Here is a 16,112-nt window from a genome sequence, read left to right as displayed (position 1 = left end):
TGTCCTCTCGGAGGGACCCTGGGGCAGCTGTTACTTCCTGGGTGAGTCTGTGACTCTTTCCATGTGCTGATTTTGGTTCCTGTTGAAGGGACAGCCTTTGTGATTTTTTTTTCCCTAATATATTAATTTTTTTTTTTTTTTGAGGCTAAACACTGAGAGATTGCTGAGATCCTTTAGATCAACCAGACACCTTTTCTCCAGGGAGGGTGCAGGTGGGAGACTCAGGGAGGGGGGCGGTGCAGGGTTGTACCCCCCTTTTCCCTCTTGGGTAAAGAACCCCTTGCCCCCATGCTGCTGGCTGCACGTGCCTGCCGGGGGGCTGGGCTTGTGGGGACCAGGGCACCCAGCACATGGCAACACGCGTTGTAAGCAGAGGGCCTTATAAACTCCAACCACCGCCTTTTGAGATGATGCCCTTGGAATGCCCTGTTCAAACCAGCTCTTCAGAGACAGCTAAAATCAAGAGAACTTTATTGTTTTTAATTGAGGATAATTGCTTCCCAGGTGGCACAGAGGTAAAGAATCTGCCTGCCAGTGCAGGGGAGGCAAGAGATGCAGGTTCGATCCTGGGCCAAGAAGATCCCTTGGAGAAGAAAACAACCCACTCCAGTATTCTTGCCTGGAGATTTTCCATGGACAGAGGAGCCTGGTGGGAGTCCGGAGGAGTCCGTGGGGTCGCAGAGAGTCGGACACAACTGAGCAAACATACACACACAATCGCTTTATAACGTTGTGTTGGCTTCTGCCACACAACATGAGTCAGCCACAAGTACACATATGTCCCCTCGCTCCCGGACCAAGTCAACTTTATAAACAAGAAGCCCTCGGCAGGTCCCTGCCCCTGCCATCACCGAGGTCCCTACAGCAACGGAGAGTAACGGTGCGGGCGGCTGTCAATCACCCTGTGGAAATGCATATACCTGGGTGCTCCTGGTCACCTGCTCACCTGGGCTCATCCTTGCTCATCACATGGCCTCCCAGGAGGAAGTGCCAGGGCAGGGTGGCATTGTCACCATCTGGGCCCGGCAAGGGAGCGGGGATCTGGAGGCTGTGACCTCTCCAAGGGGGGAGGAGGAGGAAGCAGAAGGGACGATGCTGGTCTGGGCGGGTCCCCACTGGCTGTGCTTTCCAAGGGGACCTGCCTCCACATCCTCTCCTCGGTCCTGGGCAGCGACCTGGGAAGGAGAAACGCAGGTCATCATCTCAGTGGGCTTGGAGCTCCGGTCCCAGCTGGTTTGTTTAGGGTTCCCTGAGCCTTGCCGTCTCCTCCGCCCACTCTGCTTACCTGCCAGGGCAGTGTGCAGAGTTCTGTCATTCCACGGTTGCAGGGCTCTTTCAAATAAAGTGAATATATTTGGGAAGAACTGACTCATTGGAAAAGACCCTGATGCTGGGAAAGATTGAAGGCAGGAGGAGAAGGGGGCAACAGAGGATGAGATGGTTGGATGGCATCACCGCCTCGATGGACATGAGTTTGAGCAAGCTCCAGGAGATGGTGATGGACAGGGAGGCCTGGCGAGCTGCAGTCCATGGGGTCGCAAAGAGTCGGACATGACTCAGCGGCTGAACTGAACTGATATTTGAAATTGTGAAAACCTTCTGGTTGATAATTAGGCTATATACTTAGCCACCGGTTTGGGGCTTCCCTCGTGGCTCAGATGGTAAAGAATCTGCCTGCAATGCAGGAGACTTGGGTTTGATCCCTGGGTGGGGAAGATCCCCTGGAGAAGGAAATGGCCACTGACTACAGTATTCTTGCCTGGAAAATCCCACGGACAGGGGAGCCTGGTGGGCTACAGAAGGGCTACTGTCTATGGGGTCGCAGTGAGTCGGACACAACTTGAAGCGACTTAGCACACATACACATAAGGGATGGAAAACCTACTCCCTTGACCAGCAGGTGCCTGCAGGAAGGAAGGGTAACAGCCCCCATCCTGGGAGGCAACCCCAGAGTGGCACCAATTCTCACTTGCAGCCGGTAAGAATTTTGATCTATTCACGTCTTCCTCAACCCCATACTTTCCTGAACATCTGTGATACATGCATATTTTTAAAACACGAGACGAGAAGCCTTCACAGTTCCCCTCCATCCAAAGGGACGTGCCAACTCGGCCACAGGGAAGCTGAATTAAGGCTCTGGGGGCGGCAGAGAGGCTGCCCCCAACCCAGTCCCGACCTCCAGGCCTGCTGGCTCTAGATGGTTGAGGAACCCAGAGCTTCATGGAGCCCGCTGTCTCTGTCACTTGCGCTCGTGTGGTGAGGGTGCTGCCTTTTGTGGGGGATTTATATTTGCATAAGCTGGGGGAGAGCTTGGCTGCCAGAGAGCTCAGAGCAGAGGCTTGCGATAGCAACACAAATGCTCTGAAGCACTTAATATAAAACCTGGTAAAGAAACAGGCCAGTTAAGACGAGACTGTCACCCAGGCAGCATCCAGAGTACACGTTCAGCCCTGGACCCTCCGAAGGGTTTGCCTGACTTGGTGGCTGGATAGATACGGTATTCACTTGTCCAAACAGAGGCCCCGAGAGCCTCCACTCACATCCCGAGGCAGGAGCGGGAGGCAGGCTGTGTTGTTCCTGATCCATAAATGGAAGGTGGTGGGGCTGGTGGAGGATTTCAGCAACAGCAGCGAACTTGGAGGACACAGACACCCCGCTCCGAGCTATAGACACAACGGCATGAACTGGGTCCCAAAGAAAGGAGGAGAAGTTCTCAGACTCAGAAATTCCAGGTCCAGGCAGTGAGACTGAGCGGATTCCTTGGTGGTCCAGGGGTTAAGCACAGGGGGTGTGGGTTCAACCCCTGCTCAGAGAGCTAAGAGCCCACTTGCCTTGCAGCCAAGAAATCAAAACAACAACCAGAGGCAGTATCAGAACAAATTCAATAATGGCTTTTAAAAATGTGATCCACATTTTTAAAACATCTTGAAAAAAATAAAAAACCAGGGTGGTGAGACTGGGTTTCCAACACAGGGGCCTGTGGGGGGTGGACCCCAGATAGGAAACCCCCCACTTGGGGCTGGACGTTGAATCTGCCTGTGGTGGAGATGGGCACAGAGGCTGCTCCAAGCTCAGACCCCTGAGAACTGGCGTGTGACAAGGGGCAGGACAGCCCCAGCCAGCGGCCCTGAGGAAAGCTGGGGACACCTGCGCATCCGGGGGTGTCTGGAGGGGGTGCCAGGGCCTGCAGGGCTGGTGCAGAGTCTCCGTTCAGCGTGCTGAAGGGTTTCTGGTAACAGGCTGCGAAGGTGGTTGTCCAGCATAAGAATGCGCTTCCTGCCGCAGTGCTGTGCACTTACAAGTGTTTAAAATAGGAAACTTTGTTGTGTATATTTTACCAAAATAAAAGCCTCCCCCCCCTGCAAAAAAAAAAAACAAAAAACTACTGGAAAGGAAGAGGCGGAATTCTCATTTTCTGCAAGGTGACTGTCTACCTGGCTAACCTTGAGGACGCATGAGAGCCAGTAAGAACACTCAGCTCGGCGCGCGCCTGCAAGAGTCGCGCTAGCGATCAAAGCTTTCCCACAGACCCACCGTGCCCACGTCGAACGCCGACAGAAACCATGCCAACAGACTGTCACCCACAGGAGGGCAAAGGTGTGGAACGCTGAGGGATTAACTTCGTGAGATGAGAAGTGAGTAGGATTTCTAGGGAAAGGGCTACGACGTCTGGAGCCGTCCAAGAAATATTGGTTGAGCGAGTAAGTAAGCATACATTTTCCAAAGGGATAGGAAAAAAACAAGAATAAAAGAAAAAAATGTCCTGTTGTTTTTTTGTTTTTTTGTTAATGATGAACAAAGACATGGAAGCCTGTTGGTGGAGATGAAGGTATACTGGTGGTTACAGAAAAATAAAAACAGCAGTAATGACTTGTCAGGGATGGTCTTAAATATGTGGACCCAGGAGTTCCCTGGAGTCCAGTGGTGGTTAGGACTTGGCGCTGTCACTGCCGTGGCCCAGGTTCAATCCATGGTCAGGGAACTAAGATCCCAGAAGCCCCGCCATGGGCCCCTCCCCACCGCATAGAAAGATGTGCCCCTAATAATAAAACACTGGGATGCGTATATGTGTATCACTGAATCACTCTGCTGTCCACCTGAAACTATCACAACAGTGTTAATCGACTGTACTCCAACACAAAATAAAAGGTTAGTTAAAAAAAAAACACTGTTCTTGCTTATTGAAAAATATATAAATTCAAAGTATTATGCATATCTAAATGTGAGTGAAAAATGTTTTGAAGGAGATCACCATTATCTTCATTACCTCCACCCTAGTTTGGCCCCAGGTAAATAGGAGGGAGGGTACACAGCCCCGCCCACCAGAAAACTGGATTAAAGATTTACTGAGCATTGTCTGTCCTATCAGAACAAGACCCAGTTTCCACCTCAGTCTCTCCCATCAGGAGAAGGAAATGGCAACCCACTCCAGTACTCTTGCCTGGAAATTTTCATGGACTGAGGAGACTGGTAGGCTACAGTCCATGGGGTTGCAAAGAGTCGGACATGACTGAGCGACTTCACTTTCACTTTCTCCCACCAGGAAGCTTCCATAAGCCTCTTATCCTTCTCCGTCAGAGGGCAGACAGACTGAAAACCACAATCACAAGGAGCTAACCAATCTGATCACATGAACCACAGCCCTGTCTAACTCAATGAAACTACGAGCCATGCCTTGTAGGGCCACCCAAGATGGATGGATCATGGTGGAGAGTTCTGATGAAATGTGGTCCACTGGAGAAGGGAATGGCAAACCATTTCAGTATTCTTACCTTGAGAACCCCATGAACAGTGTGAAAAGGCAAAAAGATGGGACACTGAAAGAGGAACTCCCCAGGTCGGTAGGTGCCCAATATGCTACCAGAGATCAGTGGAGAAATAACTCCAGAAGAATGAAGAGACGGAGCCAAAGCAAAAACAATACCCAGCTGTGGATGTGACTGGTGATGGAAGTAAAGTCTGATGCTGTAAAAAGCAATACTGCATAGGAACCTGGAAGGTTAGGTCCATGAATCAAGGCAAATTGGAAGTGGTCAAACAGGAGACGGCAAGAGTGAACATGAGCATTTTAGGAATCAGCGAACTAAGATGGACTGGAATGGGTGAATTTAACTCAGATGACCATTGTATCTACTACTGTGGGCAAGAATCCCTTAGAAGAAATGGAGTAGCCATCACAGTCAACAAAGGAGTCCGAAATGCAGTACTTGGATGCAATCTCAGAAACGACTGAATGATCTCTGTTCGTTTCCAAGGCAAACCATTCAATATCACAGTAATCCAACTCTATGCCCCAACCAGTAATGCTGAAGAAGCTGAAGTTGAACGGTTCTATGAAGACCTAGAAGACCTTCTAGAACTAACACCCAAACAAAATGTCTTTTTCATTATAGGGCACGAGAATGCAAAAGTAGGAAGTCAAGAGATACCTGGAATAACAGGCAAATTTGGCCTTGGAGTACAGAATGAAGCAGGGCAAAGGCTAATAGAGTTTGCCAAAAGAACACACTGGTCATAGCAAACACCCTCTTCCAACAACACAAGAGAAGACTCTACACACAGACATCACCAGATGGTCAACACTGAAATCAGATTTATTATATTCTTTGCAGCCAAAAATGGAAAAGCTCTATACAGTCAGCAAAAACAAGACCTGGAGCTGACTGTGGCTCAGATCATGAACTCCTTATTGCCAAACTCAGACTTAAATTGAAGAAAGTAGAGAAAACCACTAGACCATTCAGGTATGACCTAAATCAAATCCCTTGTGGAAGTGAGAAATCGGATTCAAGGGATTAGATCTGATAGATAGAGTGCCTGATGAACTATGGACGGAGGTTTGTGACATTGTACAGGAGGCGGTAATCAAGACCATCCCCAAGAAGAAGAAATGCAAAAAGGCAAAATGGTTGTCTGAGGAGGCCTTACAAATAGCTGTGAAAAGAAGAGAAACAAAAGGCAAAGGAGAAAAGGAAAGATATACCCATTTGAATGCAGAGTTCCAAAGAATAGCAAGAAGAAATAAGAAAGACTTCCTCGGTGGTCAATGCAAAGAAATAGAGGAAAACAATAGAATGGAAAAGACTGGAGGTCTCTTCAAGAAAATTAGAGATACCAGGGGAACGTTTCATGCAAAGATGGGCTCAATAAAGGACAGAAATGGTATGGACCTAACAGAAGCAGAAGAGATTAAGAAGAGGTAGCAAGAATACACAGAAAAACTATACAAAAAAGATCTTCACGACCCAGATAATCACAGTGATGTGATCACTCACATAGAGCCAGGCATCCTGGAATGCAAAGTCAAGTGGGCCTTAGGAAGCATCACTACAAATAAAGCTAGTGGAGGTGATGGAATTCCAATTAAGCTATTTCAAATCCTAAAAGATGATGCTGTGAAAGTGTTTCACTCAATATGCCAGCAAACTTGGAAAACTCAACAGTGGCCACAGGACTGGAAAAGGTCAGTTTTTATTCCAATTCCAAAGAAAGTCAATGCCAAAGAATGCTCAAACTACTGCACAATTGCACTAATCTCACACGCTAGCAAAATAATGTTCAAAATTCTCCAAGCCAGGCTTCAGCAGTAAATGAACCATGAACTTCCAGATGTTCAAGCTGGTTTTTAAAAAGGCAGAGGAACCAGAGATCAAATTGCCAACATCCGTTGGATGATCGAAAAAGCAAGAGAGTTCCAGAAAAACATCTACTTCTGCTTTATTGACTACGCCAAAGCCTTTGACTGTGTGGATCACAACAAACTGTGGAAAATTCTTCAAGAAATAGGAATACCAGACCACCTGACCTGCCTCCTGAGAAGTCTGTATGCAGGTCAAGAAGCAACAGTTAGAACCGGACATGGAACAACAGACTGGTTCCAAATTGGGAAAGAAGTATGTCAAGGCTGTATATTGTAATCCTGCTTATTTAACTTACACGTAGAGTATATCATGAGAAATGCTGGGCTGGATGAAGCACAAGCTGAAATCAAGATTGCTGGGAGAAATATCAATACCCTCAGATATTCAGATGACACCACCCTTATGGCAGAAAGTGAAGAAAAACTAAAGAGCCTCTGGATGAAAGTGAAAGAGGAGAGTGAAAAAGTTGGCTTAAAACATTCAGAAAACTAAGATCACGGCATCTGGTCCCATCACTTCATGGCAGATAGATGTGGAAACAGTGAGAGACTTTATTTTCTTGGGCTCCAAAATCACTGCAGATGGTGACTGCAACCATGAAGTTAAAAGACGCTTGCTCCTTGAAAGAAAAGCTATGACCAACCTAGACAGCATATTAAAAAGCAGAGACATTGCTTTACCAACAAAGTTCCATTTAAGCTATGGTTTTTCCAGTGGTCATGCATGCATGTGAGAGTTGGACCATAAAGAAGGCTGAGCGCCGAAGAACTGATGCTTTTGAACTGTGGTATTTGAGAAGATTCTTGAGAGTCCCTTGGACTGCAAGGAGATCCAACCAGTCCATCCTAAAGGAAATCAGTCCTGAATATTCATTGGAAGGACTGATGCTGAAGCTGAAACTCCAACACTTTGGCCACCTGATGCAAAAAACTGACTCATTTGAAAAGAGCCTGATGCCGGGAAAGACTGAAGGCAGGAGGAGAAGGGAATGACAGAGGATGAGATGGTTGGATGCCATCACTGACTCAATGGACATGAGGTTTGAGTAAACTCCAGGAGTTGGTGACGGACACGGGGGTCTGGTGTGCTGCTGCCCATGGGGTCACAAAGAGTCGGACGTGACTGAGTGACTGAACTGAACTGAACTGAATGATTCTATATGAAATAAATTTGGTATTGTTAAGTTTTCTTGCTTGAAAAAAGAACACTGGACATCAACAGTGAAAGATGACATTCTTAACAACTCGTGTATTGAGGTGAAGCCTCTATAGGTTTTCATTGCGGTGTTATTTCAACATTTTGTAAGAGTGACTTGGGGCTTGTCTCTGGCTGTGTTGGCCCCGAAGGCAAAACCAGAGAGTATCTCCCTGGGGGACAGAAGGAGCTCAGGGCCACGGAACTCAGCCCGGGGGCCTCTGAGCTGTCCCACCGCAAGGACAAGGAAGCTAGGAGATTTATTCACCAACTGCCACTGAGGACCGGCGGCTCCTGGAACAGTGGTTTTCCTGCGAGTCTGGGCCACGGGCGCCCTCAGGTGGGAGGCGCAGGTATTCGCAGGTAGACCGGTAAGAGGGATGTGGGGGACGTGTCCCTCCGGTTGTAAGCAGATGGAGGAGAGACAGAGGGGCGGCGGCGGGGCGAGAGAAGGACAGACAGGGAGAGCGACAGGGAAGAGCGATCCGCTCCCAGCCCTAGCAGCCGAAACACGGCCTCCGAGTCCCAGCTCAGACTCTGGCCCTGGTCACCGAGCCCTGCTATCCCAACATCCCTGGTCACCCGTCCACCAGGACAAAGTCCTGCTTCCTGGGGTCTGTGGGCAGAAGAGGTCGCCTGGCGGCTGGCCCCAGCCACTGTGGCCCCCTGCCCCCCCACCGGTGTCCTCGGTCCTCTGCGCAGTGTCTGTCCTCCAGGACTGGGGTGAGGGGGCGGGGCGAGGTGTCTGGAGGGCGCGGCGGACGCCGGCGGCAGGCTGGTTAGCGCGGTGAAATCCAGATAGTCACTCCGCCGAGGTAGAGGAGAGAGGTCAGCAGGCCAGAGGGGGCTAGTCCCCGCCCCTGTGCAACGTCCCCTGGGCCCCGCCCCCGGCCCCGCCCCATCCCTGTGTCCTACCCCACCCTGGGCCCCGCCCATTATGCCCCGCCCCTATGTCACGCCCCACTCCTGGGCCCCGCCCACTATACCCCGCCCCGCTCCCCGCTCCACCCCTCTGCCCCGCTCCACTCCTGTGCCCCGCCCACTATACCCCGCCCCGCCCCGCTCCACCCCTCTGCCCCGCCCCACTCCTGGGCCCCGCCCCCGTACCCCTCTACCCGCCCCAGCCCTGCGCCCTGGGCAAGCTATTCTGTCCACAGAGCAAACACTCCTCTTCCCTCCCAGAGCGTCCGAGCCCTCTGCTGAGGTCAGGGACCCGTGGAGAGTCTGTAAGAGGCACTTCACAGGAAGCCATCCCCTCGGCGGCATGAATTGTTTGTGCAAGGATGCGCCTCTCAGCTCTGGGCGCAGAGCTGAGAGCTGGGAGGGCGTTTCTGGATCCCGCATCGTGGTGGTTGGGGGTGGGGGTGGGGGTGTCGAGGGGGCAGAGGGGGTGCCCTCCCAAGAGAGACTGTGGCAGATGCCCAACCACCCCGCTTCCAAGACCCCCAGCCTCCACTCTGGGCCATGGCAGCTGGAGTCACCTCACAGGCCTGAAACCGCCTCTCCGGAAGGTGAGAAATCTCTTCTGCCTCTAAAATCTCAGAAGAAATCATTTCTGCTCCAGCATCTCTGTCTGGAAGCCATGTGAGGGTAGAGAAGGCCCCTTGGCTCAGCGGAACCCTCACAGCCCAGCAGCCAGGCACAGAGCAGGCTGTCACCTGCTGGCTGGGCTCACCAGAAGCTGTCTCTTCTTGTGGCCCTATCAAAATATTTATTATCGTGCTTTTAGTGTCATTTGTTTAATCACACATTTTACATCATTTCATTCTTAAGTGATTCGTTTGACAACCAGCTTGCAACATTTCTAAAAATTTAACAATCAGCTTTCAAGGGCTAATATGAGCCAGCTTCGCCTACTGGATGGAGTTTGGGGTGAGGGGGGGATGTGGACAAGACACTTGGGGCAGGACGAGGCAGGTGATCCCTACGACCCCGGAGACTTGGGGCGGTGGCTGGCCTGGCCTCCTGCCCTGGGTCTCCAGAAAAGCCACGTGGTCCAAGCAATTGGCTGAATGCTTAAAGTGGGGACATCCTGCCGGGGTGCTGCTGAGGGTCCCCAGCAAGCTGCCCACACCTCCAAGTGTCCAGTGGTGCCCACATCAACACACTGGCCAGCCTGGGGGTCAGAGCAGTGCCTGACCACTGAGGGCTCATTCATCGAGACAATCACTTTGACAGACAACTCAGCACAGGAGCCAGGCCTCTGACTTCAGAATCAAGGCTCCAATCCCCTCTCTCTTTGTGAGCTGGGTCCCTGTTGTAAGACAGAGTATACTCCTACCCATCTCGGGGTAAGTTTCCTCCTGCCTCGTCACTGACATGAACTCTGACATGCAGCGTGAAACACCATTTTATCCCGCCCAGGAAGGGGGGTTCCTCATATAGTGACAATCACATCTCCCCTGGGAACTCTTTCATCTGAGGGCTTGACGGGGCCAGATGTCCAGGATGGCAGGCGGTACCAAGGCTGGCACCCCCCCCCCAAGAGCAGAGACCCAGGTGGAGCCTCCATGACTCAGCCCCGATGTCACCAGCATCCGGTCCCCCATGACCCCTGGCCCGCAAGCCTGAGGGGCCGTGGACCTGCTTCTTGATGGGAGGGGTGTCACAGAGTTGGGAACCACATCTTAAAACCTCCACCAGAGACTTTGCCTGAACTGCTCCATAAATATTTGCTCGGCGGTTGGATAAGGAAAAAGACCAGCTTGCGGATTATTTTTAAAAAGACTACTTTTTTTAGAGCAGTTTTTGGTTCACAGCAAAATTGAAAGGAGGGTGCTGAGATTTTCCATTCGCCCCCTCCCCCGACCGAGGCACAGCCTCGCCCAGTGTCAAGGCCCCCACCTGACGCAGGTGCACTTGTCACAACGGATGAGCCTACACCGACATGTCACAGTCACCCCAAACCCACGGCTTACATCACGGCTCACGCTTGGCGTCGTCCGTTCTGTGGGTTCGGATAAACGTATAATGACTTGCATCCATCGTTACGGCATCTTACAGAGTGGTTTCGATGCCCTAAAAATCCTCGGTACCCCACTTATTTTTCCTTCCCCTTCCCCCCCCCACAACCCTAACAACCACTACTCTCTCACTGTCTCCATAGTTCTGTCGTTCCCAGAATGTCGTATAATTAGAATCATACAGAATGCAGACTTTTCAGATTGCTTTTTTCACTCAGTGATACGCATTTGGTTTCCTCCATGTCTTTTCAAGGCGTGGTGGCTCATTTCTTTTTAATCCCTGAACAATATTCCATCATCCAGATGGACCATCGTTTATCCATTCGCCTACCGAAGGACATCTTGGTTGCTTCCACGTTTTCGCATTTTTGAATGAAGGTGCTATAATCATCCATGTGCAGGGTTTTATGAGGACAGATGTTTCCCACACCTCTGGGTAAATACCAAGGAGTGTGATTTCAGGATCATGTCAAAAGGCTGTGCTCAGTTTTGTAAGAAACCGTCATACCATCTTCCAAGGGGCTGCACCATTTTGCTTCCGGCTTGTGGAGCTTTTTTGGATCACAATTTGCTAAAGTTATTCACCTTGAGGTTGAGTTGGTGGCTCCTTCCCTTAATGCTACAGCCAGTTTGGCAGGAATTCAAGTCAATTTGGACAATATGGCTGTGCGCTTCCTGGAACCAAGGCTCTGGGGCTGCTGGAGATGCTGGCACCTCTTTCAGAACTCGACATCAGAGTCCAGCTCAGGGCACTGGACAGGCTGGCTGCCAAGATGCCCACAGCATCCTCAGGCCATCACAGCAGAGCTGGGCCTGGGGCAGGGACCCCCCAGAAGCCTGGAGATGCAGCCAGCAGAGCCTGGTCAAGAGTCAAGTCTCTTCCAGCTGATGCACCAGGACCCCTCAACCTATGACCCCTCTGTGATCTCACATTTTGGCTGGCGGTGTCCACAACAGGGGGACAAAGCTCTACCTTTGTTGGTGGCTGGCCTGCTCAGAGCTGTTCCGGGCTTTTGGGTCCACACCCCCCCACCCATGCCCGCCCAGTGCCAGCTCCAAAGCTGCCTGCCCGCAGCTCCTCAGATCACTGAGTCTTTGATCCCAGCAGGTCCCACCTGAGAACCTTGATCTCCAGCCACATACCAAGCAGAGTGTCGGGTTCTGGGGGCAGAGTCAGGCCCAGCCTCTGTGCTCTGGAGCTGGCAGTTTCATGGGAAGACAGACACAGAAGAGACAGCCCCAGCTCAGTGTGGAGGTGAACACCATCCCAGGTCCTGCTTTGAGGCCAGCAGGCGGGTGTCAGGGATTAGCTCCCCTGAGCAGAAGCAGACAACCGGGCTTTGACGGTCCAGAACGGGGAGGGCAGACAGGGGAAGGCCAGCTGTGCAAAGGCCCCAAGGCACAGATCGCTGGTGTGCTGTGTGTTCTGAAGAACATAGGGGATGGTGAGGAAGGGGCAAGACTGCAGGGGGCTGGCAGGGCCCCAGATTTCACCCTGGATGTACCCCAAGTCCTGCTCGAGAGCAGTGGAGATCTGCAGCCCAAGCCCACCAAGGGACTGGCAGACACAGGCCTGTGTGACCTGGGGGCTGTGGCAGCTGGACCGAGGTCAGCACCGGCTCGGGCCTCGGGCTCCAGGAGGATATTGACCTTACAGAGAGTTGTCTTCCTCGCAAGGCTGAGCCCCGTTTTTGCTGAGCATCCACCAGGCGTAGGCTCCACAGAGGGCGTTCACAAGCAACCAGGGGTCGTTACATGAGTACCAAATGGGTTTTCCCCATTTTACAAGAAATCTGAGGCTCTGAAAGGTTGAGAAATGTGATAAAAGACACACAGCAGAGCCAAGGTTTGATCCAGGACTGCCTTGACACCAGCATGGAGAGGCTTGTCCGCAGAGAGAAGGAAGGAGGGAGAGAGGAAGTGTGTATATGTGTGTGTGTGTGTGTATGTGTGTGATGGCCTATCAGTGTCACTGGGGTACAGCAGCTGCTCCTACAATCAGCGGCTCGAGAGCTGATTGTGTGCCCTCCTCCCATCTCCATGTCCAGTGACATCACAAGGGCGGCTGGACACCAACCACGGGGAAGCGTTGACACCGCAGCAGTTAGCAATGCTGCAGATCAAAGCTGGCCCTCAGCTAGGCACCTGCCCACACCACAGCGTGTGTGTTGAGGTCTGTGTGTTTGTGTGTGGATGTCTTTGTAGGTTTGCGTCTGAGTGTGCATGTGTCTGGGTGTGACTGAGTATTGGTGTATCTGAGTGTGTGTCTGTGTGCAGACATATGTCTATACGTGTCTGTGCGTCGTTGTGTATGTTGGAGCACGCCTGCATCGTTCTGTGTGTCAGGGACACTTGCGTGTGTGTCTGTGTGTTACTGTGTGTGTGTGTCACTGCGTCTGTGTGTGTGCCGTTGTGTCTCACTGTGTCTGTGTGTCTCTGGGTGGCACTGGGTCACTGTCCATATGTCGTTGTGTGTCTGTGGGTGTCACCGTGTGTGTGTGTCACTGTGTGTCTCACTGGGTCACTGTGCATATCACCGTATCCGTGTGTCTCCGTGGCTCTGGGTGCATCACGGTGGTGTCACTGCGTCTGTGTGTGTGTGTCGTTGTGTGTATGTGATTGTGTCTGTGTGTCTGCTGTGCATGTCTCTGTGTCTCGCCTCTCAAGCTGAAGGTTGAGGCTTGAGTGGAATCCAGTCTGAGTGAATAGGTGACCCTCCGGTTTGCCTGCAAACGTCCTTGAAGAGGCGAAGGACACAGCAGGGAGGGGTGGGGGTGGGATGGGAGCCAGACCGAGGCCGTGGGGCAGAAAGGAGAGATGAAGTCACACAACAGAGTCTGCGGCGGTCTCCTCGATCAGAACCTCGGCAGAGGGGCCCCTCAGGGCCACCACAGGCCTCTGAGACCCTTCCAGGCCCAACCCCAGCCCTTGAGAATGAGATCATTGGGGAGGATTCACAGAGATAAAAATATAAACTTTGTTGCTTACAAAAATCCCTGGAGCCTTGAAAGCCTTCATCTCCACGTTGTCATGGCGTTGACAATACAGATGAGGATCAAAGCGACCAGAATAGACTGGAAGGGCTCTGTTATAACTCGAAGACGTCTCAGGCTCTCTCCTCTCTCTGCAGAATACTCTAGATGAGACCCCCACCACTCTGAATGCACCGTCTCAAGTCCTGAAGAGCATCCCTTCTTGAGGTGAGCCTCCAGCTCCCCCAGCCTTGTGTCTGACCGTCTGACCGCCCCCTGGCAGCCCAGTGACCCGCGCTGGCCAACGAGGATTCTCCCCTGACTTGGCACAGGGGAACGGGCAAGGGTCAGGCGTCTTGGGAGGTGGCAGTGGTGGCCGTGAGCCGGCAGCTGTGGGCGGCCAGAGATGGACCCTCGCCCTTGCTGCCAGGATTCTTGTCCCTGATTCCAACCGCTTCCACCCCCACCCACCCTGGCCCTGGTCCCGGTTTGATTACATGAGCTGGGCTGACATCCCCTGAAACTTCCCGAGTCCTGATCTGGGCCCCTAGCTCGGCCCAGCCCAGCCCACCCCGTGCAGCCGGGGGTGAGCTGTCCCTTCCACGCACTGACCCGTTTCCTGGCTTCAGCGTCACCTCCGTAGCAGTCTTCCCCGAACGCCAGTCCATGAACCCACTCCAGCATCCTTCACCGTGGTTAGTGTGAGTTGTCACCACAGAAGAGAGAGACCCACTTGTGTTCATCTGCCTCCCTGTTACTGCGAAAGCCACGAGGGCAGTGGCTTTCTCGTCTGTCTGCATTGATCGGGACCCCTGGTGCTGCACGTTTCAGAAACCCAGTTCCAGCTGCCTTGAGCAAGACAGTGAACGCGTGGTTTGCGTAACTGAGGCATCTCCAGAGGTGTCACCAGGCCTCTGGGGCTCTGTCCATCCATCAGCCTCTCTGTGCAGCAGTTTCATGCTTGCAGCCGGGGTACAGGGGTCACAGATGCCACAGAACAATCTCCCCAGGTGGGAAGCCCTTTCCCACATCCACGTAACAGGGCTCAAGGGTCTTCGGTCTCCCGGTCACTGCTGAGTGAGTCACCACCGCTTGGGGTTGGAGCATCACGGCTGACCCGCTGTCACGGGACTGGTTCAGTGGAAAGACGTAGGGTCACTTAGAGGCTCCTCCAGCTGAAGGACAGCCGTCGTATTCTCTACAGTGACCATGTGATTCTCCAGCGCCCACACCGGCTGTGTAGGTTTGGCCCACATGTGCACTGGACTGACTGCGTCCTCTTAGACTCAGCGGAAACTCTAACCCCGAGTGTGACGGTGTCAGGAGGTGGGGCCTCTGCGGCCATCAGGTCACGAGGGTGGCGCCCTTGTGAATGGGACTTGTTGTTGTTTAATCGCTCAGTCGTGTCTGACTCTTTGCGACCCCGTGGACTGTAGCCCGCCAGGCTCCTCTGTCCATGGGATTTCCTAGGCAAGAATACTGCAGTGGGTTGCCATTTCCTTCTCCAGGGGATCTTCCCCACCCAGAGCCTGAACCTGAGTCTCCTGCGTTGGCAGGCAGATTCTTTACCACTGAGCCACCTGGGAAGGCCACAAGAATGGGATGAGTGCCCTTATGAAAGGGACCCCAAAAGAACCCCAGAGGCCCCCTCACCCCTTCCCCCACGCGAGGACACGGGGGAAGCCATCGTCTACGAACCCAGAGCAGACACGGGACAAGCCGCCAGCACCCTGACCTTGGACTTCAGCCTCCAGAACCACAAGATATAAATCTCTGTTGCTTAAGCCTCCCAGCCCGTGTTATCCTTTTAGAGCGTCTGTGACTGTTTAGAAGGCGGGTAAAGGAGTGAACACATAGCTGGCCCCTCCCTGCCCACCTCCAGCTCTCAGGGAGGCCTCGGGGGACCCGCAGACCTGCTCCGCCGTGACCTGGGACGCAGGGCTCAGCCCCTGCTTACCAGCCGGAGAACCTGAGCCCAGTTAGCGGAGGTCACGTCTGTCCTGGTCTGGACGCGGGTTGGAAGAGAATCTCCAGACCCAGAGTATTTCAGAAAGGAGTGAGTTTATTAAGAACTGAGAGCAGAGATAACGAGGGCACCGTGAGCTGACCTCCCGCCAGCCCCGGGAGAGCCGACCTCCTTCATGGGTTAGTAGCCTATGTTTACAGTCTCAGGACAAAGAAAATTCCTGCCGGAAGGGTGGCATCAGCAGATGGGTGAGGGTGGGTGTTTTTACCTAATACGGGGTCAGGAAGCTGGCCAGATTCGATCAGGGGAGCCCATGGCAACGGTTGCTATGGGGCCCAGTCAGATCCAGAGACAACCCTGGTATGGGGCTTCACAC

This window comes from Oryx dammah, unplaced genomic scaffold (genome assembly GCF_014754425.2).
Source record: "Oryx dammah isolate SB20612 unplaced genomic scaffold, SCBI_Odam_1.1 HiC_scaffold_2, whole genome shotgun sequence".
Classification (NCBI taxonomy): Eukaryota; Metazoa; Chordata; class Mammalia; order Artiodactyla; family Bovidae; genus Oryx; species Oryx dammah.
This window is presented reverse-complemented; position numbering follows the sequence as displayed.